The following is a 23,712-nucleotide window of genomic DNA, read 5'->3' on the forward strand; positions in this document are numbered from 1 at the left end:
CATAATCCTTTTAGTTCACCTCCTCCTTCTTGCTCTGGTCTTCTGGTGGTGGTTCCCATGGTCTTCCTAGTCTCTTGTCAAATTATGTTCGTCTGCTGGTTCTGCTGCCCATTAACTTCCAGGCAGTGATCATCATACTCCTGGTCAATCAGGTTCTGATCCTCAAGGCCCTCGCCCACCTGCTCCTAGCCCGCATGGTTCTTAGCTTTTCCTGGTCATAATCTCATGTATTTCTGCCCCTGTTCCTTTGGATCTTGGGTCTCCTGTTTCACAGGCTCCCGGCTGTGTACTTTTTCATCCTCTCCCCCTACTGTTATGTATCAGTCCTCTTGGTCCTGCTCCCCTGGTTTTATCTAGTCTTCTGGTTTGTCTGTACCTAATCCTTCTGCTGCTGACCCACTGGTCCATGTAGTCCTGGTCTTTCTTCGGGTACTACTTTTTCAGGTCCTAGTGTGCCAGTTCTTCTGTTGCTGGTCCCACTGGCCATGGTTTTCCACACCATCCTAGCCCCTAGTCCTCCTGCCCCATCCTAGTCCTACTTGCTCTCCTGGTTTGCCTTTTCCGCCTTGCTCTTAATCATTGGACTGTGGTCCTCCTAGTAATGCTACTCCCGGTTAGGGTCATCCCTCAGGCACTGGTCCTCCTAGTCCCCATGTTGATGGTAACCCTGGATCATGCAGTCCTTGTACCCTGGTTTAGGATCCCTGTGAGTCTGAACCTCATACACTTTCTGCTCCTTGTCCCACTGCGCCCGGACTTCCTGGCCTTTTATTTCCCTACAGGTCACTCTGATCTCAGGTCTTCTGGTCCTGTTAGCCTCTTCCGGATCCTGGTCCATTCGCTTCTGGCCCGTAATTCTTGTCCTGGTCCTCTTGGACCTGGTAGTCCTAGAACTTCTGTGGTCCACCTCATGATTTTTCTCCTGCTGGCCATCATCTTCCTCATACTGCCCCTGCTCCTTCCTTCCCCAGCCCCCTCCACAATAGCTATAGTCAGGTACTGCCTGCAAGCCTGTCACTTAAATGTCTATTTTTGTTTTTGTCTTCTGATTTCTTTTGTTGAGACAGCTCTGTCAAGGACAGAAAGACAACTTGCAAGGCTTGGTCAAATGGAAAAGGCAGGAATGTACCATGTCTACTAAGATACGCCGCGTTCCTGCTCTCCCTCTGCGCTGGCTCACTTGTGGCCATCAAGCTTCAATGCAGGCACCCTTGTGCCATGCTGCAGAGATGCCTGCGTTGCAGCCAGGATTGTTTTTGTGCAGGACTTGACACCTTTCTTCACAAAAACAACCCTCTGATGCTTTGTCTTCTTCCTATGTGCACTGCAGCACACGCAGAGAGAGGAAAACAAGTGGAGAAATAATATTTTTCCTAGTTACACCTGACCAGGAAAGACTTACCATTTTGATGTATTCCCAGGTTTACTAGAGATAGTAAATCTGGGAAGGCGCCAAAAATATGGGTGGATGCTTGGGAACACCCACGCTCCACCCATGGAACGCCCACACTCCACCCATGGAACACCCACGCTCCACCCATGGAACACCCACGATCCACCCATGGAACACCCACGATCCACCCATGGAACATCCATGCTCCACCCATGAAACACCCACGCTCCACACACGGAACACCATCGCCCCACCCATGGAACACCCACGCTCCACCCACGGAACACCCACGCTCCACCCATGGAACACCCACGCTCCACCCATGGAACAACCAGGTTGTAGCGATAGGCTCAACCCCAAAACCCCCTTCTTAACGTCCCCAGCTAGAGAAGTGAATAAATTGTTTTTTTCTACTAGCCAGAGGATTTTTAATTTTTGTACTCACACACATTGTTAGGTCCCTACACGTTCACTGACACCACCCACCTTGCACCATCACATAGTCCTGTCACCACTTCAGTGCTCCCGCGTAGTCGGTCAGGTCGTAGCACGCCCCGCCCCGTAGAGGGACGGGAAGACCCCAATGATGAAGCATGACACTACTGGATTTTTTTAGTGTGTGAGGGGTATTTTAAAAAGCACATAGCGCTCTCATCTTTACCACCCTAAGAGAGAGTATTTTCACTATATTTCATCACTGTAAAACCAACAAATAAAATATATGTCCACACATTGATAGAATCTTTTTGTTTATGCATATCAGTTTGGAGGGTGATTCTATCAATACCTCTGCACTTCCCCTATTGTTTTGGAACATCCATGCTCCACCCATGGAACACCCATGCTCCACCCATGGAACACCCACACTCCACCCATGGAACACCCACGCTCCACCCATGGAACACCCATGCTCCACCCACGCTCCACCCATGGAACACCCACGCTCCACCCACGGAACACCCATGCTCCACTGATGGAACATCCATGCTCCACCCATGGAACACCCACGCTCCACCCATGGAACACCCACGCTCCACCCATGGAACACCCACGCTCCACCCATGGAACATCCACGCTCCACCCATGGAACACCCACGCTCCACCCATGGAACACCCACGCTCCACCCATGGAACACTCACGCTCCACCCATGGAACACCCACGCTCCACCCATGGAACACCCACGCTCCACCCATGGAACACCCACGCTCCACCCATGGAACACCCACGCTCCACCCATGGAACACCCACGCTCCACCCATGGAACACCCACGCTCCACCCATGGAACACCCACGCTCCACCCATGGAACATCTTCCCAGGGCAGAGTAAAGAAAGGCAGTGACTTGCGCTTCCTCCGTTACTCCAGATTCAGTACGCCATGCCGAGCCGCGCACGGTGGCCCTACGCAGCAGCCTAAATATCACTTTAGGGCGTGCTTGGCTTTGAATTACCCTGCGTGATGCAAGGTCAACGCAAGCCCTTGATAAATCTGGCCCAATACCTCAATGTGGCAGAAGGGGCCACTCATGAAATGGGACCAATAAACATTTATACCTGAAACCCACTGTACTAGGTGAATAGTATGAAAAATATGCTTATTCACAGGCAATTGAGTGAACTCCCGTGAATTACCCAGATGCAGCGCTTGCCTGTCTCCTGCTTTCACTTCCCCATTCCACTGAAGTCCCATTACTGTGTCTCACTCAATTTATTCCCTGCCAGTGTCCCAAATCATTGGCCCCCCAAGCACCAATCTCCTAATGTAGGTGCCCCTCCCTCTGGAGCCCAGATACCACCTGTCTGTCTGCTTTCTCTGTTTGCTGCTGTTTGTCGACTGCTGCTGTGTTGCCAGACACAATCCTTCTTACAAAGAAGCCTAAAACTAGGACTCAGCCTTCTACAAGAAGCAGAAAAAGAGCCCAGCCCTAAATAATCATCAAAAGGTGGATCACCAGCATTAAAAAACAATGAATGAGTGAATAAAGCATTTATGTAACATGCTTTAAAACCACATTCATTATTCTTTGCAGGCAGAAAAATACTCCTAGACTGCAGCCCACAATATATGTGTGACTTATACTAAAGCTCCTAAAATTGAAGTTTGATTACTAAATGTCTTATTTGAATATTCAAACAACAAATGTTTCATTTAAAATTGATTTTCATTTATAAACAGCAAAACTTAATTTACCCACATTCATTTGCATATACTATTGCACATTTGCATGTGCACTTACTTTCAAGCGCTTTACACACGCCGCAGCCACATTAAAAGATGGTCACTATCCTACCATTGCCGGGAGCCAATTTGTAGTTCTTGGTCAACAAAATGAAGACCTCCTTCACACTATTTACCCAGACACTAGTCAAATAGCTCATCATCTCTCCTATTAGCCTGTGACCTGCTAAACTGCAGAGATTATGTACTATTTTGCCTGATGCTGGGTAAATAGCAGAGATGATATACTCTTTGGCCGGCACCCTGGTCAATAGTCACTTCTATAATGATAAGCTCCCCCTCTGTTGCATTGTTTGCTCTCATTCTGAAGGACTTTATCTCCACCCAAGCTCTCCATGCCATTCCTTGCAATAGAATATTTGTTCCCCTCACTTCCTGCCTCTCCCCGTCCTCCCATGGTCCCTAATATGAAGCATGGGTCGGGCACTGGGGATTCTCCTTTGTGCATTGACCCCTGAAATGAATGTCCACCTCCTCATGGGAGGGTTCCCAAGTACCCTGCTTAAAACAAACCCGCTCCCTATGCAGGGGCAACAGCCAGGTGGTCGCTTACACAGGTGACACAGATGCAATATTGTGACCTCTGACCTTTCAGTATCAGTACCTAATGAAACGAGGCTGGACTGGCCTTTTCTGTGTCTTAATGGCAGCATTGCTTTGTTTCAGGAACCAACTGGACTCTTCATATCTTACATGACATGATGTACAACATCCACGGCAAGGAGCCGCCAACATTCACTCACATCCTTGAGTTCGGATCGCCGGACAAATTTGAGGTCAGTGCCAAGGAACAGTGACATTGTATAATGTACCAGCAAACTTATTCCGTACTGTTTTAGAACCACCCCTAAGTGGAGAGTGCTCATTCATACTCAGTTTTATATTTGTGATTACGCTAAATTTAGTCCTTGCCTTCCCTTCCAAATTTAGCACTGATGGTCTTTTATTTGCATGCTGAAAGTGGTTGAGGGGAGTAAACACTTCAAGATTATACTTACAATTTAGTCATGTTTCAAAGACCACAGACTCCGAATTTCAGTTTATGGATTTTATTAAAAGGCCAAAAATAATTGGATGTAAACACATCTGAGAATCAGCGAATATAGGTACATAAAAATCAATACAGAGCCAAACCGACGAATATAATTAATTTGGCATAAAAGGCATAATGTGACAAACTCCAGAATTAAAATACAACGTAGAATTGAGGCTGAGTCTAAATCCTTATTCAATAGGAAGGAAAGCATAAGTTATCGTTCCCTCCACTACTCTCATTGAGGTTCCTGGCTAAATCCCCTAACTTCTTTCCCAAAGGGGTCAGCAAGTGTAGACTTCCGAAGAAGTACTCACGTCAAATGGGTCAAAATAGCTTAAGGCTATGGAGCTCGCTCTTAAACTGCTCCTGATCTTCTGTCCCGGCGCATCATACAAAAAGACAAAACTCAGCCCCCCCCCCCCTAAATGTATCACATGACGAATTGTTTCACTTGCAAGGTTCCCTAGTAGCTTTCCATTGCTTCTTTAATTAAGCTCTTCTTGCTTCCAGTGGCCTTGAGGTTCAGATAAGCCAGGCACAGAAGGTATCCCTCCTCCCGCTGCTCAGACTCTTCAAAGACATTCCTGTTATCTCCTTAAACTAAGAATAACTAGGTTGAATTCTTGTACCTGCAGTGGGATGAGAGCATACTGTCCTGGCACACACAAGAGATTCATTTAATTATTTCTTTAGTAACCAAGGATTTTTAAACTGTCAACAACTTGCAGCTCCGGGCCTACAACTTAAACAACACACAGTTACATTGATATGAATATAATGCCATCCTGCACATTATAAATACAGGAATGATAGTGTCTCAAATACATGTAAATTCTATTTAAAGGCGCGCATTGCATTTCTATGCCTAGGATGTTGAATAAATGCATTTAATAAACATAACACATTGCAAACGATACAAATATATGTGAGTGCGTTTGAACCATGAGTATAATGCACCCATACAATATAGAGTGCAATAAGCACTATATCATTTGCACCATAGCCAGGCCCACACCAGCCCAGTCCAGTCCAGAGGGTAACCAGCGAACAGGATAGAGTTGGTGGTAACAATGTTTGTGTGGTTCTATGCTTCAGTGAAGCGCAAACACAAAAGGCGACGGTTGTATAAACAGCACAGCAGAGAAGGCAAATAGTCCAGGATTAAGGACCCGCCACTATTTGAATAGCAAAGATTCACTTTGCATTTGCTGGTCAGGTTTACCCTAATGGCCTGTTAGGCAGTCCCGCTGCACATGCTCAGATGGTGTTTCTGAGACAGTCCCTAAAAGGAGTTGAGCCTGTACCAAGAGAGAGTGTCCGCCTGTCTCACGGAAGGCCTCTGTTCTTGGCATCAGGGAAAAACACAACTTGAAAAGTTTTAAGTGATCTGTAGACACTAAAGTCATGATTTCCAATCTTCATAGGAGGCGGATGGGCTTTGTATCCTCGTGCAGCAACAGGGCACACTTGGCCATAGCATGAAAGTAGAGATCAAAGTAAATAGGAACCTTGGGGATCAGCGTTCCCACGCTTATCATGGATGTAAATCAGATCCTACTCATTGCAAAAATAAAAAAGAATTGGGATCGCACTTGAGTGGGCATAGCTGGTGAATTCCAAGCCAAGTTTGTGTTGAAGCCTGTGAGGCCATCAGCCTGGCAAATTTTTTAAGGTCTATTACGTTCGCCCCGGGAATTGGACCGCCCACAATGGTTGCGGCAGTCCTGTATGAACAATTAGGATGCGCCCGCCCCATTGGTGGGCACCGCGCTGTGCCTGCCACATCATCCATGCAAATGCAGGGGGGTACCATAGGTACCCCCAATGTGCCCACCCAACATCCTGGGGCCCGCAACAGGCCCCCAACTGAGAAAACCGCATGCCTTTCTGTGGCGGCATTGAAAGGCTGCTTCCCGCAGCCATTGTAATATGGATGGCGGTGTCTAGCAGACGCCGCCACCATATTCAACCCTTTTCCGCCCGGTCGACTCGTCGACTGGGCAGAAAAGTGGCGGACGGTCTTCCCGTCCGCCACAGTCCCCCCCCGCCATCATAATATGGCGGAGAGAAATGGGAAGCGGGCAGGGGATTGCCATGCGGGTGGTGGCGATCCGCCCGACAACGTAATAGACCCCATAGTGTGCAACACTATAAACTAACCCCCCTTTGGACAAAGAAGTGAAGTGTCAATCACACACTGGTGCTATAAGTTCGCAGCTTGTCACAGGGCGGGATGAGGTGAGAAAGCCTCGCTGACCCCTCCCACTGTGATGAGCTGTGAAAGGGTGGGTAGACACTGCAGCAGGCTGGTCCTAGTGCATTGATCTCAGTGAGATTTTAATACTCGCTACTTGCATGGATGTACATTAAATGCACAGCCATAACTGCTGTCTCGTGAGAGAAGCGAGATGTGGGGCAGGACCATGAGGGAGATTAGGTAGTTGTATTTATTTATTTCAAACGGAATCCAGCAGATCCCACTTTCGCGACTAACAATGATTGAGCTGTATGCCCAGGGTCAGATATATGACATGCTAAGTTTAGATTGCAATCAATAACCAATCGATCATGATTTGTAGGGCGCAGCTAATCCCTCGTGAGGGTCCCCAAGTACTAGGATCCTGCTGCGATCAGTCGAAGCGCCATGTTTGAGGTGCTATCTGTCTGCAGCTGCACTCTTACGGGAATAGTTTTTCTGGAGATGGCGTATTTAGGAGTGAATAGTGTTTATTAAGTCTATATACATTAAAAGGAACAGTGGCGGCCACAGATTTGGGTGCCCTGTAATAGCCTTGATTGTCACACTTGTAGGATTGCGATGGGAGGTACTTGTGTTGATGCTGTCTTTGAAGGAGCTAACAGAGGCAATGGGTGGAGGAGGCTGCAGTTGCATCCCTGAAAAGACCTGGGGCCCGATGTAGGTAATTCCTATTTACCTACTCTTACATTTTAAGAGTAGGTAAATAGGAAGGGGGCAGATGTAGGTAATTCTTATTTTAGAATTACCGAATCTGTAAGATTCGGTATTTACCGATTCTGTAAATACCGAATCGGTATTTCCTATTGATTACTATGGGCCTTGAAGCCCATAGGAATCAATAGGAAATACCGATTTGGTATTTACCGAATCGGTAAATACCGAATCCAGCAAGGGTGAACGGGGTGTCACTTTGACACCCTCTAGCACCCCAATTCCAGGCTTGTGTGCCATGTGGCACACAGACATGCCCTTAGGGCATGTCTGTGTGTCACATGGCACAGGTGTACATGCACAGATGTGCATGTACACCTGAATTCGGTATTTTACCACCCAATTGTATTGGGTGATAAAATACCGAATTCTGAAAGCCTGTAGCACTGTAAACAGTGCTACCTACATCAGGGATTTACCGAATCAGTAAATTTACCGATTCTGTAAAAGAATGGCCCCTACATCTCAATCACCAAATACCGGTCGGCAACGGCCGAATTGGTATTTGGTGACCTACATCGGGCCCCTGGTCACTTATTTGTTTACAAATTAAGCACTGATGCTCACTTGCACAATACCATCCTGGGTTTACAATGGTGGATGTTATAAGAATGCTATCATTGATTGTCTTTTCTCCTCTTCTTCTCATGTTATGCTTTGCTTTATAATATCATTTTTCTGTGTGTGTGCTGGTGGAGCAGAAACCGTGTGCATTTCTGTAAAAGAGTCTGCGGAAAAGGCGACCGCGACCCTTGACCCGGTCCCTGAGTCAGACGCCTTCGATCAGTTCCCTCTCCAGGTCAGGTTTTCATCCTACCTCGAGCCGGTGTCTGATCCCGGCCAGTGGAATGAAGTTTTAAGGGTAAGAGTGGGTGTAATGCAATCTACTCACCCGCTCCTGTCGAGCCAGGGTCCAGTTAAGAGTGGTCATTGTCCCTGCCCCCAAATGTAAAATGTGCTTTGTTGTCAATACATGTTATTTTCCAAACCACATTAGGTCCTCAGACCTTTGTTTTTAAATACAGATCAGTGCAAAGGATGAAGGCTGTAGAGTTGTAGTCAGAAATGTCTTACCCAGATGTGGCCGTTGGGATTGCTCGGTTTTCACGTTCTGTTAAACAGAGTTTTCCAACTGTTTTTATGTATTGTTTAGAATGTTTTATGGCCAATTGTTCTAATAAAATTGTTTTCTACCTACATTTCTACTCTATTGTCACATGTATGTCACCTCCAACTCTGGAAACCTCCCCCGTGTTCTCTTCCTGTATGGATATTTGTCTGTCTTTATTTGAATTTCCTCACCTGTTGCTTGTTTGGACAGAAGTGGGAGCTTTGGACTGCGAGCACGCTGGAGCTGCTCTTCCTGTAATCCCCTTCATCAACTCCTCGCGGAACCCGCTCCGCGGGTCCCGCATCGCCTCTGGTTCTCTGTCAGCGCTGCTGGAAGTGCGCTGTGACTGCGAGGACTTCATCAAACAGAGCCTCTGTGGCGGTGGTGTGGGCAGGGCTGCGAGCGTGGTCAGGCGAGGACTTCAAGTCCCAGGAGCGCCTGACCCTCGGCATCACCAGCAGCTGACCCGCTCTCCCTGCTGGCTCCTCCCCCGCCTCAGCACGGCTAAATCCAGCGCGTCAGTTTCCCTGTTGGTTTCCTCACCTGTTGCTTGTTTGGACGGAAGTGGGAGCTTTGGACTGCGAGCACGCTGGAGCTGCTCTTCCTGTAATCCCCTTCATCAACTCCTCGCGGAACCCGCTCCGCGGGTCCCGCATCGCCTCTGGTTCTCTGTCAGCGCTGCTGGAAGTGCGCTGTGACTGCGAGGACTTCATCAAACAGAGCCTCTGTGGCGTTGGTGTGGGCAGGGCTGCGAGCGTGGTCAGGCGAGGACTTCAAGTCCCAGGAGCGCCTGACCCTCGGCATCACCAGCAGCTGACCCGCTCTCCCTGCTGGCTCCTTCCCCGCCTCAGCGCGGCTATAAACCTCCTTGTGACACCGCAACGCGGGAGCGCGCGGGAGTGCGCCGGGAGAAGCCCGGGACAAGGGCGGGACCGTCTGAGGCCGTCAGAGGCTGAAGAAGGCTGGGCTGGGCCCCCTCCCTTGGCTCTCCGGTATTAAGTTTGTGCGTCATTGTTTCTATAGTCTTGTATTGTATTTCAGGGTTTTGTTTATTTGGCCTCATATTCTACAATTGTTATCATTTTATTTTTTACTCCCCTTTTAATTCAGTCTCATGACGGCTAAAAAATTACGATCTGGGCGAGTGATTGTGGGGAGATCTGGGTCTAAAACCAAATCCAACCCCCTACGGAATAAAATTGCATCTTCCATGCAATTGAAAGGTCAATGCCAGCTTTTCAATTTATGGGACAAAGGGAAAGATAAACCCACTGATCTGCAGTCCCCGAATGAAATCCCAGGTTCTAATGATTTGGTGCCTGTTAGTGGGGTCATTGATGTTTCCTCTAGTTTAGGCTTGGTTGCTAGTCAATCTTTGCCTATTCTAGTTAGTCCTGAAGTACTAAGGGGCTCGACTTCGGCGTCAAACAATGTATATCTGAAACAGAGTATTCCCTTTGAATCTTTGGGTAACATGCCTTTAAAATCTGATAAAATTGTCCCCTCCCAAGTTGCACTAATGGATGTTCCCAAAGCTTCAGTGAATACTGATCTGAATACTGATCTTTTGTCAGCCGCGTCAGTTAAATCCCCTGTAGTAGGGAATGATTTTACACTGCCTGACATTGATTTAACAGCTCATAGGGCGCGGGTGGGATCATTTCAGGGGAACCCTAAAGGTGTGCCTTTAGAGGAAGCGATAACAATTTCAAGTACTGGTCCTCTAAGTAGCACACCTTCTAATAAATTAGATTTTTCCCTTCCACAATTAAATTTTACTTCTTGTTCAGGTCCAGTGTTGAACAATTTAGCTGAGGGTTCTCCAAATATTAATGGGAGGCTAATTTCTAATTCTTTGTCCTCTTTGGAATCAATTCTTTCGTCGATTTTAAGTTTACTTGAAAAGTTTGTGGGAGGTTCGGAATGTATTTTTGACACTGTAACGCAAATTCTCCAAGTTCTCTTGTTAAGTAAAAATGAGTTAGGGTCAGATCTTCCCATACCATCTGCTTCTATGTTGGTGCTCCCGAAAATAAGCGCTCCTTCCGCTTCGGCAGTTTTGGATTCAGCTCTATCTACTCCTTTGACTGAAGGTCAAAAGGATAAGAAGCCTGTGGTTCTCCCAGCTGTCCCCAATCCTTCCAAAGTGGTTTCTGCTAGCGCTAATTGTATAGCCCCAATCAGTGACAAGATAGAGGTAATAGCAACATCTCCTCTCATTCCCAAATTTGAAATTCCATCTCTCTTTCCGATATTCTCCTTGCCATCAAGTAAAGAAGTGGAGATTCCTAAAGTAAATACGGAATTGACGGGAAAAGTGAGTCCCCTGAAACACAAAAAGATTAGAACGAAGAAGAGGAAACCCATCCGAAGATTCGGTAAAAAAAGACAGAGGAAACTTCTTTTTGATAAGAATGTTGAATTAAGTCTAGATGACTCTCCGCAGGTGGAGCAGTCTCCTACCTCTCATGTAGAAGTTAGGGTTGTCTCACCTAAAGAAGACGCCCCTTCCTCTGGTCTAGGTCCTATAAGCTTTACTAATCCTTTCCTTCCCAAGGTTTTCCACCCTTCTGCCAATCCTTTTTCATTAAATTGTAATGTTAAAGCAGGATCATGCCAAGTTATTTCTAAGGTTACCTCTCCTTCTGTTATCACGTCCCCTACTGCCTTGAATCCTTCAGCAAGACCCTTTCAGGTTCCATCTTCAATGACAGTCATTCTCCCAAAAGAAAAAATAAATGTGGATACGTTATATCTTGATTTTTCTCCCTTATTTGAACCAGATTTAATTTTAAATAGATCTGCCCTACTAATCTGTTTTAAAGAGATCGAAAGTTTGAAATTAATTCGAACGTCCGATTTAGATATTGTGTTTCTCCTTAACTCCTACGTGGGGAAACCAATAAGATCAACAAGGGTGAAATTCCATTCGAAAGTTGTGCTGAATCTTGTTCTACAGTGGGCAGAGGAATTACAAGTTAGAGGGATAGATGTCATGCCACACTTTGGGGAAAAATGTACTCAAAGTATTTTCGCCAATTCTTCACTATCACTTCCCTCTAAAACGGGTGTGCTGTTGTCGGATTGGTCTAATCTCAGATCAGAGGACCTAAAAATTTGTGTGGCTAGGAATGAAAGGCTAGTTTCATACAAAAATCCTCCCCTTAAGCAGACAGTGAAGGATGATCAATCTAAATGGAGTTGGTTACCTGGAGTTTTAGCGAGTAAATCTGCTCCCTGTTCTAAACAACATTCTAATTTTTAACAGAGAGCTGAAATTTATCTCTTGGAACACTGCCGGATTCAAGGATTATAAGGAGAAATTGGGTTTCCTACATTCTCAAAAGGCAGATATAATCTGTTTGCAGGAAACCTGGGTTGAAGGAAGATTAGCTTTGGAAAAAGACTATTTTGTTTTGGATCACAGCGCAACTAGCACTAGAAGAGGCCATGCTAAGGGAGGGTTAGCATGCTTGTTATCTAATAGACTGCAATGGAACTATTCACACTATTTAGATCCAGGGAAACTGTTTCAAGCAATAACCCTAAAAGATGTATTTGAGGATTGCCCTAATAGATTGTTGATTGTGGTAAACATTTATATTCCCCCCAATTGTAGTTTTAATGCTGGTTTAAAAACGTTGTTCACTTTTTTAACTAAAGCGTTGGATATCTCCCCAACTCCGCATGTGTTAATGTTTGGGGACTTAAATTGTAATATATCTCGCTGTGGGTTGGAGCTGTTTAGAAATACTCCATTGGAAGAGTCTTTAAATATCCCATCAGCCCAGTTTCCCTCCAAAATTAAAACTAACAAAAGAGGTAAACTTATTTTAGATGGCTTACTTAAAGTTGAATGCTTAATAGTAAATGGGAGGCTTCCATCTGACATCCCGGCAGCTTATACTCGTAAATCTAATAAGGGAAATTCTATTATTGATTTTATCATGGTAGATTATGCCGGTTTTCACCTATTGAAGGATATGAAGGTCATTGAGTCTAATCTTAGTGACCATAACGCGTTGATGCTTTCTGTCTCCGTTAATCTTCAGAAAGTGGATCCGTGGAGTCTGGATATAGATTATGTGAATTTTGATTCCAGCTCAGGGAAATGTTTTTGGAACCCTTGTATTGTTGAAAATCTGGCGCCTCTTTTGTATTTTACTGTCGAGAATTTACCCCTTTGGGAAGGGAGAGAGCTGCTGTGTTTTATTAATTTTTTAGATTCCGTAACTGCTAGTGCAAAAAAGAAACCAGGTGGGAAACAATCCCTCGTAGTCCCTCATCCTCTACGGGCTATAAATAGAGAAATAAACAAAGTTGTAAGGGGGCAATTCTTATTCTTTACCCAAGAAGCTAAGTCTAAGTTGTTTATCTTAAAAAGAAGGAGAGCTAGGCTTAAGGCCCGCTTAAAACGTTCTAAGGAAGATGCCCTCTGGATTCAACTGAGGGAAGCTTCTTATAATGGCCAAGCCAAAACATTCTGGTCCTTAATTGGCAAAGGTTGTGGTACTAGAGCCAGTCCTACGCCTATTGCCATCGAGGAACAGGTGTGGGTTCATTATATCGAGAAGTTGTACAGTAATAATAATTCTCATGTTTTTAATGTTGAATCTGATAATGTCTCACGTACACCTGTCTGTCCAACGGAAAAGGAAATTGAATGTGCCATTAAGAATATGCGATCCTCTGGTGCGATGGGTCCTGATAAAATCCCAATTTCAGTATTAAAACACCAGAGTGAACTCTGGAGTAAAATACTTTTTCCAGTGTTTAAATTTTGTTTTTCTAGCGGAACAGTCCCCCCTTCCTGGAAAGGAAGTATTATTGTCCCTTTATACAAAAAAGGGGCAAGAGATCTACCACAAAATTATCATCAAATTGCCTTGCTTGACGCCATTGGTAAGGTCTTTGCAAAATGTGTGCTTACTTAAATGAATCAATGGGTATCTGAATATAAAATCCTTCCCATGGAGCAAACAGGCTTTAGACAAAATCATGGAACTTTAGATAACCTGACTGCATTGCAAGTTATCAACGAAAAATATGTGAAAGTCCGTGGTGGTCAGGTTTATGGCGCCTTTATTGACTTCTCCACCGCCTTTGATAAAGTAGATAGAATTTTGCTGTGGAGAAAGTTATTTAACTTAGGTATGCCCTCATTCCTTATTAAGTTAATTCGCGCCCTTTATTCTGACACCTGGTGCAGAGTCCTACTTGGAGGTGAACGTGGTGTATCTAAATTAATTCCCACTTCCAATGGGTTGAAGCAAGGTTGCCTTTTGGCTCCGTTGCTATTTTCCTTATATACTGTTGATTTACCCGTCACCCTCTCTGCTTGCGCCGGTATTGCCCCGTCCTTGGGTGGAGTTCCAATCGCATGCCTTATGTATGCAGACGACATCCTGATTTTGGATCTCACCCCAAAGGGCCTGAACAATCGGTTGCAAGCACTTTCTGAATATGCCGAAAGCCATTTCTTATCAATAAACACGGCAAAAAGCAAAGTGATTTGCTTCTCCGGTAGAAAGAAGCCTAAATGCCTTAACTATCCATGGGTTGTGGGGGGGAAAAAACTGGAATGTGTGAAATCTTACACCTTCCTAGGTAAAATTGTCACTCATAATTTAAGTGACAAATCACACATTGACAATAACTCTCGGAAGGCTATCTCTCAGGGAAAGAGTTTAGTCTCCCTGTATAAAGCCACAGGTAGAAGGCATTTTTCTATTCTATTAGATGTTTTCAGAGCGAAAGTTCCGGCCTCCCTGTTATATGGAATTGAGTTAGTTGATCTAAAAAAATGGAGTTTCTTAAACTCTGCGGAAGGGAAAATTTTACGTAGTTTAATGTCGGTAGGTACAGCAAATTCGACTGCTTCCTTGAGACAGGAAATGGGTTTACGTAGCAGCTGGGTTCAAGGTCTGGCAAGTATCATACGTTGGGTAGTAGCTTTATCTAGAGGTGATCCTAATACCTTAAGAGATCTTATAAAAAAGGAATTATTAGGATCTTTTAATGATTTCTCACTGATTGTAAAAAACTTCAGATTTGCCGTGCTACAATTGAAATTGGATGAGGAGACTTTATTTCTATTGTCCTCTCATCAATTAAAAACTGTTCTGAAGTCAGCCTCCTGGGAATTGGGGTTTTGTCAGGATAGAGATTTCTGTCTAGCGAAAAAAGGTTGTACGCCTGTTATTGAATCTTATACCCTGCGGAAAGCTCAACCGTATATGTATTGGAACATCTCCCATGGCGTCAGGCGCCTTGTGTTCTTATTAAGACATAATTTGCTTCCGCTGAAAGTTCTACATGCCAGCTGGTTTGGTCATTCGGCATGCTGTGATCTTTGTCAATTGTATGATCAGGACTTAGATCACGTCATGTTTGTTTGTCCTACATTGATGTCTTGCAGGCGCAGATGGTTAAGACCAATTTGCTTACAACTCAACATATTATCTGCTTCTTCGTTTAAGGCAGCCTTGATTAACCCACCTAATGAAATGTTTGCTTTTAAACTGTACAACTTTTTAAAATGTTTTTTGGATCTGTATTAAGATGTTTCTTGTAATTGTGATGTAGCAGGGTTTCCGTTCTCCCACAGAACTGTGCATAGAGATCTAGAACCTCAGTGAGTTAGGATGATCCAAAAACTCATCTCAGTGTCAGAAATCTCCTTACCTAGCTAGCTACAGTGTCTCATGGATCATTATGAAATGATCCATGTCTTAGACAAACCAGAACATGATCTTTAGAATACCTCAGGAGTCGTGGAACACATGAACACTCTTTCGTTATATAATCATTTCAAACCAAAACTGAGAGTCAAAGAACACAAGTGCAAGTTTGAAATATTTATTATTCAATGCAAAGTTCTCAAACGCAGTATCTTGTATAATACCAAAATGCAGATTATAAAAATCAGAGTCAGCAGCATAGTCACTAATCCATAGTAAGCAAAAGGTGCTAGCATGTTATAATGCAATTTCTATAGAAATCTATATCACCTATATTTCGCGCACCCTATCTAGCATATTATATTATATCTAAGAAGGTCTCATTTGGGCTTTAGCAGGGCGGCCCCATACCTCTCAATGTCAGTAGGAGCAGTTCACATCAACAGCTACCAGCTCTCTTCATGCGCAGCACCAAGTGTGTGCGTTCATTCCGTGTAACTCTATCTTAAACCCGCGTAGAGCCCAAAATGTTGGCATCAACATTATTTGTGTTATGTCTAATGTGGTGCGAGGATCAAGTCTCCCAGCAACCTTGTGTTAGGTTAATTTCAGAGTGTGCAGCTCTCAGTGTGCAGACAGTTGTACCAAGTGTACCAGGCAAAGCTGATAGCATAGAAATAACATATTATTCTCAAATAAACCACCTCACCGCTTCTAGGGTGAAGGCGACAACAACAAGTATGTGTCGTGTGCAAAACAAGCCGAAGGCAAACCGGCTATTTAAACATGTAATACACTCATGCTAACTTAACACAATATATGTAATGAAGTATCCATATGACACCCCCCCATTGGTCCGAGCACCGTCAAACATAAGGGAAAAGGCAATACTAAATCAGACACAACAATTGAAAGCAAAGTTCAATAATCTTGAGCAAAAATAAGCTAAAAATATGTATGAATGAATATGTATGAATGCCTACAGTGGCCTCAAAGCTAAAAATAAAAACAAAACTCTTGAACCAAAAGTCATCCGCCAGGTCTCAAAAATATGAATATGTAGGACCAGGTCGCATCAATTCAAATGTTTGCAAATTGAAAAAATAAGGCACTTATCCGATCTCCAAAGTCATGTGCCACATTGACGTAATCTTCAGCGACATCACGTGATTGAACTCTCCATCAGCTGAACACAGTCCATCCCTCCAATTCAGCGAGGGGAAAGTCATATTTCATAACAAAGCACTCCTTCAGGCATGTTATGATTGGAAAGTATATGCAAAGAAAGTTGCAACAGCCTCCAGTATGAAATCACTGCCATCATCCGAAAATAGTTCAGCAATCCAATTCAGCAATGGGAAAGAACATACGTGCTCCTCCAGCATCGGATCCTCCTGTAACGTCAGAGGACAACTCGGTGGGTTCACCAGATCGCTGTGTGTCAGAAAGGCGTCCGCCGCTGCAGAGATCTCCCATTGGCCCAGAACTCCATTTATCGCTGCCAAGGCCATAACTCTTTCGCCAGAACAGATCAGCTCATGAGCCACCACGGGACGCATTAGTTGATCAAAATCGACGTCAGGAGCAGTCCTCAAGCATAGGCACAAATCAATGGCCCAATCGAACTCGCAGCTCAGGCAGTGAAACACAGGTTGGACACACGTGAAGTCGGTGAACCGAAATGACAATCTATAGGCCGTGCTTAATGCTGCAAGCGGCAATGTTCCATAGTAATTGAGCATCCGATTACGGCACAGTGTCAGGAGGCGTTGAACGGCGTCTTGCGCAGGATGGGCATCCATGTTTTATGAAGAAAAACACCAACAGAATGCCTGCGGCTACAGCCAGTAACACAGGTAGTCCACCAAACAAACTCGAAAAAATAGTGTGGAAAAACGTGGGAATGATACCAAAAACCTTTTCAAATGTAGTCACGAGGCCACTGCTGACTAACTTGAAAAAATGTGCCAGTCCAGTCGTTGAAGAAGCATTAAATATCTGGTGTACCAGCTCGCAGAAATGAAACGGCAAATCAGTATTTAAAAGCGCCTGCACCTCTGTGCGGGTGTTGGCTATGTGAAGGACATAAGTTTCCCGGGCCGAACTCAGGGTCACTTGTTTTTGAGACAAAAGGGCCCTTATTCTGCTTAAACCATTGAATTTTGCTTCCAAGGTTGGAATCCGTGGCCAGATGGAGACATCTGAAGAACCATGCGTGGGTGGGTATAGAACATTCTTGCAGCACACTACACGCTCTGATACAGTTACCACATAAGCCACACCAATTAATAAACCACAACATAATTCGTTGTTTAAAAGCAAATAACTACCATTAGCTAATAATGTAAATGTGGGAACCACTGCTGGAACTGGCGTGCCTTTTAAAACACATGCTAAATTTGGGCGGTCCTGATTACAAGAACCGTGTAACTGAATGTGTCTGCATATTAATGAATGGTCAGGTGACTGTGTGCATTCCTCACCATTAAGATTCACTTCTTTCCCATCCTTCAGACATCTGTATGTGTATGGTAATGACCATGCCTCATGTAGGAATGCATTGCCTAGTGGTTCATATCGTCCTATAGCAATATACCGCATACAGTTAGTAAATTTATATAAAGGAAATGGTAATGTAATTAAACCATGAATAAGCCACGTGGCAGTAGTGGTTTCAGCAACAGAAAAAGGCAAGGATTCTAGCTTCTCAATATGTAACAAAGAAAATGATGCATCACGCATTGAAAGCATGCGCTGTTTTTCAGTAAGATTAGAAGGGGCGAAAAGGGATGAAACGTTCAATGAGGTCCAGGGAACTCGACCAGCCTTAATTGTCTGTAGAGTCCAGGCAAACTGCATTACAGAACGCAATTGATTTTGACCATGGTATATCGTGGACACTTCATCATGTACAATATCAACAACAGAAGAAACAATATTATCCAATGTGTAAATTCTGGAAGAAAGCATGTTAATACTGTTATCGACCACTGCAAGCACTTTTTCCAAATTGGCTTGATCAATAGCCCTCAGGCGTTTAGCTGCTTCGACTTGTGAAAATTTCCAAATTTCATTGTAAACAGCATAAATAAAGCGTTTAGACCTACCCATAGTCGGGCCCTTTATAAAATCATTTAGCTCTATATTCTCATTCAACTGGGACAGATGTAGTTTAACTGCAGCTAAAGTGGAATGTTGTAACCAGTTCTGACACAATTTGCCTACTGAATAAGTTGTAACAGTGTGATCTGTGTCAAACCTGGGATCTGGCCTGATGTGTGTAAAACCTTCAGACAAACCCAAAAAACGACGTTGGCAAGAATCAGAGCTTCTTTGCCATAAAAGCCACCCATCCGGATCAAAACTTGAAATATTAAAGGAGGAATTCTGCAAAAGTGCTTGTATCTCACTTATGGACAATGTAGTGAAATTACTCCAACCTGAATATTCTTCCAAATCAGGGATAGTAGGGGTATTTAATTTTTTAGATGTAGCCAATCCAAAACATGTTGTTTGGGAAATAGTTGAATTTAAAAATAACATGTGATTCGGGATGAGACATGCACGATGCAAAGCCTCAGTGCCTTGTACCTGCCAATCTTTGGTACCCCAAACCGATTTAAGGTCAATAGCATCCTTCCATAACTCATAGCCAACCACAGATAACCTTTCTAGAAAGGACTTTGAATACAGCAATTTTGTGTCAGTTAGTCTAACTTTGGGCATGAATTTCTGGTTCACTTTAAAATAAAATGACTCCGGATTTGATTGATTAAAATCTGTAAAGTAAGAATATTTTCCCAGTAACGTACTTGAGCTCCCCTGTAAAGGAGTAGGGCAATGTTCCCACTGAGTGTAATTCACAGGAACCCGCCTGGAACTTGTCTTGTGCAAGAAATGATTTCCATAATGTTGGTAACAAAACAAATCACCATAATTGACAGAATCTAAATACAAATCCTCATCATCAAAGGCCGCATAATACTTCAAATCAGAGAACAATGCTTCTACGGCCTGAAGATCCCAATCATCAGAACGAATATTTTGCTTAATCACATCTCCCATGTTTACTCTAAGCACATTAGGAACATTAATAACCTCTGTGGGGCCATGTATCTGAAACCTAACCGCATCCCACACAATCCCATCAAGGACAGGCCAAGCAGTAATCTCTACTGAATGTAAGTCTCTCTTTAGTCTGTGTGCTGAATGTGAGGAGGAAAGAGGGGCCAATGTTCCATTAAGGTACCGAATTCCTGTTCTTTCTTTCACATAATGGCCATCAATCAGGCGGAAAAAATAAAACACAAAACCAATTGACATAAAAAGATAAAATGAAAATAGTATCAGCCAAATGTATGTCCAAGGTGGAACTAAAAAATGTTTTTTAAACAACGTGGCATATTTTGCAATAGTCGATGGTTTCTTTGAAAGTTCCGAATCAGAGTCAAAAGAGAATCTGGACTGGTTAGCCAAACGAGCATGTAAATCGGACATAGATAAATCAGCAGGATCTGCATAGGTCACCTCATCAATGTTAGTAACAGGAATAGTATTTAATAAAGGACTTGATATGGCAGGCATCTCGAGGGACACCTCCTGATCTGCACCAGATGTAATAGCCAGCACAGAGTGCCTCACCATGGAAGGACAGGATACAGCCGGTGTCATGCTATGAAGAATCGGCCACCCTGTGTGTCTTGACATTGTCAATAGAAATAAATCTGTTTTCTTTACGACCTGGAAGTGGTGGTAAAATGACTGTTCTTGTGCCCTTCACTCCAAGGACTCGAACCGGCGCTCGATATGAGGGACCAAACTCTTTCTTGTTATCGATCTTCTCTCGAACCAGTTCTCCAACTTGGGGTAGCCAGCCAACTACCGGGATCTGTAACGCATCATCCGACGTGGAGGGCAAGTGTTCCTTTGCAAGACTGTCTCTGGTCTTTTGTAGATCCTGTAAAACATTGCAATGTTCATCTACGTCAAAGGCCGCGGCCTGGGCCTGGCAGTCTGCACCATCAAGGTCAGGGACGTACATCTTGATACCAAAGAGCATTTCGTATGGGGTCCGCCCACCCAGAGACCTTCTAGGGAGATTATTAAGCGCACGCTGCACGCCATAGAGGTGGGTCAGCCAGTTTCTACCAGTGCCTATAACACGGGCTGTCAAAGATTGCTTTAAGTCGCGGTTCATTCTTTCTACTACAGAATTGCCCTCAGGCCTGTAGGGACTTGAAAACTTCACCTGTACTCCCAACGAAACCATAGCATCCTTATACGCCTTAGAGGCGAAAGCCGGACCCTGGTCCGAATGGAAAGCACCACAAGCAAAGATTCCCACAAAGACACGCAAATCCTTAATGACAGTTCGCGAATCAGCGCTTCGATGCGGCCATACCCATACAAAGCGTGTGCATGAGTCAACTGCTACTAAGATGTATTTATACGCAGTATCAGAAGAAAAAGGACCGCAGTGATCCAAATAAACACAACCAAGTGGTTTATTAGAGATGTACAACTGTGTCTGAGGCGGACGCGCAGCAGTAGAAGGCTTGATCTGCTGACAAATGTCACACATAAGGACATAATCGCGCGTCTGTTTGTACAGTCCCCGCCACCAGAACCTCTGTTGTAGCTGAGATACAGTGGCTGAGACGCCCGCATGCGCAGACGCCACACCTTCATGAGCCGCTGTAATCAGAGAAGCTCTGCGATCCGAGTTGGGAACTAGACGCTCTCCAACTTCAGGAATTTTCACATAAGGAACCTTATCGGGACTTAAGTGGTATGTGTACTTCGAAGGGAACCCCGCAGGATATTTACCTCCCTTCGCCGTGGCAGCAACAGCCGCCAAGATGTCATCATCTATCTTGCTTTTGGACCTCGTGACCGCTGCAACTAAGTATTTTGATACCGCTGACTTCGCTGCTTTATCAGCAAGCGAGTTGCCAACAGCGTGGACTCCCACGCGCTGGTGGCCGAGAGTATGAATCACAAACACGAGCGGCAGTTTCTCTTTAAGTTCCGCCACTCGGACCCAGATCATTTTATGTTTTATTGTGCTACCCTTGGAATCACGAAAATCATTCTGAATCCAAAAGAACAAGTTCTCATTGTAAGACTGGACACAGTAGTAAGAATCACTTACGATTAAAGTCGTCACACTAGGATCAGCGTACTCCAATGCAAGCATCAGAGCACGCAGCTCAGCTAATTGTGCGGTGCAGTCCCCAAGCGTCTGCGTGTGCACGACGCTGGACTTGAACTCATCGTTCACCATGGCACCGACCACAATGGCGCAAGCGGAAACGTAGGCATGTTTAGAGCCATGCGCAACCTGCGCCGAACCATCCGTGTAAATGATACAGTGGAAATCCTCCAACGGCCGCATTGCTAAAGGAGCAGGATGAACAAATTCATACTGTAAATACTCCTGCGACCGTAAAGCGGCGTCAAAAATAAACGTGACATCCTGAGATGTCAAGGATGTAGCCCACTGAATCCACCGAGGGTGCAAAGCTTTAGAATTCGGTACACTGGCTTTCGTGACCGCCTCCAAGGCAGGACACGGGGTAACAACCAACATGCGCTTTCCCTGCGACAGGGCACGTTCTTTAAGAATTGCCATCTGCACAGCCGTTAAAACTTTCTCCACAGTGGAAAAACGCAGTTCAGCCGAAGTGTACAAGTGTGACTTGTAAGCAATAGGTACAGTATCCCCCTCATTAAAAGTCAGGTACGTGAAACCCACCGTCCCAGGGATAATTCTTATCACCAGGTTGGTCTGGTTATCACGGGTCTGTAAGTAGTCAGAAGTGAGCAAATCAGCCTGCAAAGACTGCAGAATGGCTGAATGCTCAGGCAGCCAGCATGATTTGGAAAAAGATGGTTGTACCAAAGCATATAAAGGCTTGATACGCTGGGCATATTCCGGAATGTATGTCCTCCCGAAATTTAAAAAACCCAGTAAAGACTGTAATTTTTTCAGCGTTGTCGGAGAGCGCAACTGCGCGCATTTCTCCAGGAAGTGAGGAGCCAATCCCTTTCCTTCATGGTTAAGTTCATAACCTAGAAACAACACTGTGTACTCCGCAATGTGTGATTTTGCAAAGTTAAACTTGTAACCCATGTCTGCAAAGTTACAAATTATGCTGTTTACTCGACACAGATGCACCCAAAGCTCGTCGTCTGTGAGATAAATGTCATCCACATACGAACATGCAACTGGATCGAAACTCTCCAAAAGAGAGACTATGCGGGCGGAAAACACTCCAGGACTATTTTTATATCCCATTGGGAGTCTTTTAAACATTTTGTGTACGCCGCCGCATGTAAAACTGGTCCATTGGGAACTCAGACCATCTAATCTATGTGCATAAAAACCATTGGAAATGTCAAGCGTGGTTTTGAACCGTTTACGCTCAAGACTATTCACTAGGGCAGAGCCGTGAGTATTCTGTACTGCACAGTTACGGCAATGCGAGTTCAAATGCCGGTAATCCAAAACCAGACGATATGAGCCGTCCGGCTTGTTAACAGTAAAAAGGGGAATATTCATTGGTGACACACACGTTTCAATTACACCTTGATATTCCAATTGTTCAAGGATAGCCGCGACCGAAGCCTTAGCTTCACGCCGTATGGGATACTGGGGTTGTGGCTGCGGCTGTGACCGCAACGGAATCTCATGGCTAGGGGACAATTTATCCCAGCCACACTGATTTCGGTACACAGCCGGCGCAAGCGCCAGAGCCCACTCTTCTGCAAAATGCAGCGCTTCCACTCTCGGCACAGTGTGCGCGAAACTGGGGAGGATTACCTCCTCCCCTCGCGGAGCTGCGAGAACAAAAGGTGGGGGCCAGTCAGAAAGCAAAATGTCATACGTATCCGAAAGATTCTCCCAAAATACCCCTTTTACAGTTCGCTGCATGTCACCTTCAATTAACAGGACAATTTCAAAAAGTCTTTCAGGGGGAGCAACATGTGTATCAGCTGTTTCGATTACAACATAAGTGTCAGTCGCTGTCACCTTCAACAGTGGACGGAGGGCCTCTCTCACTATGGTAATCTCTGCCGCGCTGTCCAGCAAGGTCAGAGCCCACGTCAGATTCCGAAGCCGCGTTCTCACTATCTGGGGCATATCGATGCGCCGTCAAGGCTGCGACTTTCTTCTTGGCAAACTGCGGTCTCTTTGGCGTAGAGTCGTCCCGCTGATCCCCTTCACTTCGCGTGCGGGGCTGGCCACGTCCTTGCTGACCACCCCTGCCCCTGCCGCCCC

The 23,712-nt window shown here is 44.8% G+C and overlaps 1 pseudogene across 1 annotated transcript in view; it reads left to right on the plus strand.

The window, feature by feature from the left end:
• LOC147672971 (sulfotransferase 6B1-like) overlaps nucleotides 1-23,712 on the plus strand; it is a 232,054-nt pseudogene that overhangs the window by 56,774 nt on the left and 151,568 nt on the right. Inside the window, exon 2 of the transcript XR_015303468.1 lies at nucleotides 4,300-4,409. The product of XR_015303468.1 is annotated as a sulfotransferase 6B1-like (transcript). The remainder of the gene's footprint in view (nucleotides 1-4,299; nucleotides 4,410-23,712) is intronic.

The sequence above is a fragment of the Lissotriton vulgaris genome, assembly GCF_964263255.1.
Source record: "Lissotriton vulgaris chromosome 7 unlocalized genomic scaffold, aLisVul1.2 SUPER_7_unloc_1, whole genome shotgun sequence".
Lineage (NCBI taxonomy): Eukaryota > Metazoa > Chordata > Amphibia > Caudata > Salamandridae > Lissotriton > Lissotriton vulgaris.